This window comes from Salvelinus fontinalis, chromosome 1 (assembly GCF_029448725.1).
Source record: "Salvelinus fontinalis isolate EN_2023a chromosome 1, ASM2944872v1, whole genome shotgun sequence".
Classification (NCBI taxonomy): Eukaryota; Metazoa; Chordata; class Actinopteri; order Salmoniformes; family Salmonidae; genus Salvelinus; species Salvelinus fontinalis.
The window spans coordinates 59702656-59703659 of NC_074665.1; positions in this window are offsets into that span (position 1 = coordinate 59702656).

Consider the following 1004-nt stretch of genomic DNA (forward strand, 5'->3'; position numbering starts at 1 on the left):
CCTTCTCTTCTTTGCCCTCGTCCTCTTCTTCCTCTTCCTCTCCCTCCTACGCCTCTTGCTCTCTGTCCATTGTTGGCATCCATTGTTCAAAACAGGTAATCTGACCTTTGACCTATGTACAGGCCTATACTACAGTAAAGCAGTGATTGGTTAGTGATCAGTTAAGCTATTAGTGTTTGCACATGTGAGGAGTATGTGTGTGACCTGATGAATAAGTGTAGCATTTTGATTGGTTGTGTTTGGAAAAGGAAAGCAAGTCACTTCCTGTTAGATTTTGTGTTTTAGGTAGAGAATTGTGTGTAGTGTTTTGAAAAAAGTGTTTTATGCAATTGACAACTGAGTCAAAGGCTGAGAAATAGCTTATGGTTTTGGATATTTGGTGTGTGTTTTGCACTTTGAGTGAGAGGTTTCAAAAATCGTGTGAAATGAAAAGATTTTGTGTGTAAGCAGTTGGAAAAAACTGTAACACCAATGACTCGTGACTTGACATGGACTTGAGCCTTACGACTCAACCTGACTTGATACACTCCCCAAGCCCAATTTTTTTTAACTATTAAAAAAGTGGGCAGCATCAACTCTTCATTTAACGGATTATAGTTTGAATCGGACAGCAGCCAATCAAATTGTGCCAGCTGAGAAAAAGTTGTGCGTGGCAGTGCAGAGGAACGTCAGCGGGTGAATTTAAAATTATTATTTTCGGATATAAAGACAACACGGGATCAACAAAAACGGATTGCAACTTGCAAAACATGCGGGAAGAAAATTACAGACCGGGGCGCAACAATTTCCAACTTGTTCAACATTTGAAGCTGCACAAAGAACGGTAAGTCATGGCTAATATAGCCGACAGCTATATATTTTATTACTTTACTGGTGTAATATGTGGGCTAACGTAACATTAAATCAATGAGCCTCCACACAGTCAGTCAGTGCGGGAACATGATCATCAAGATTGAGCTACAACTGGCTAGGCAGTTGGTAGCCTAAATCCTGCCTGATGTTAC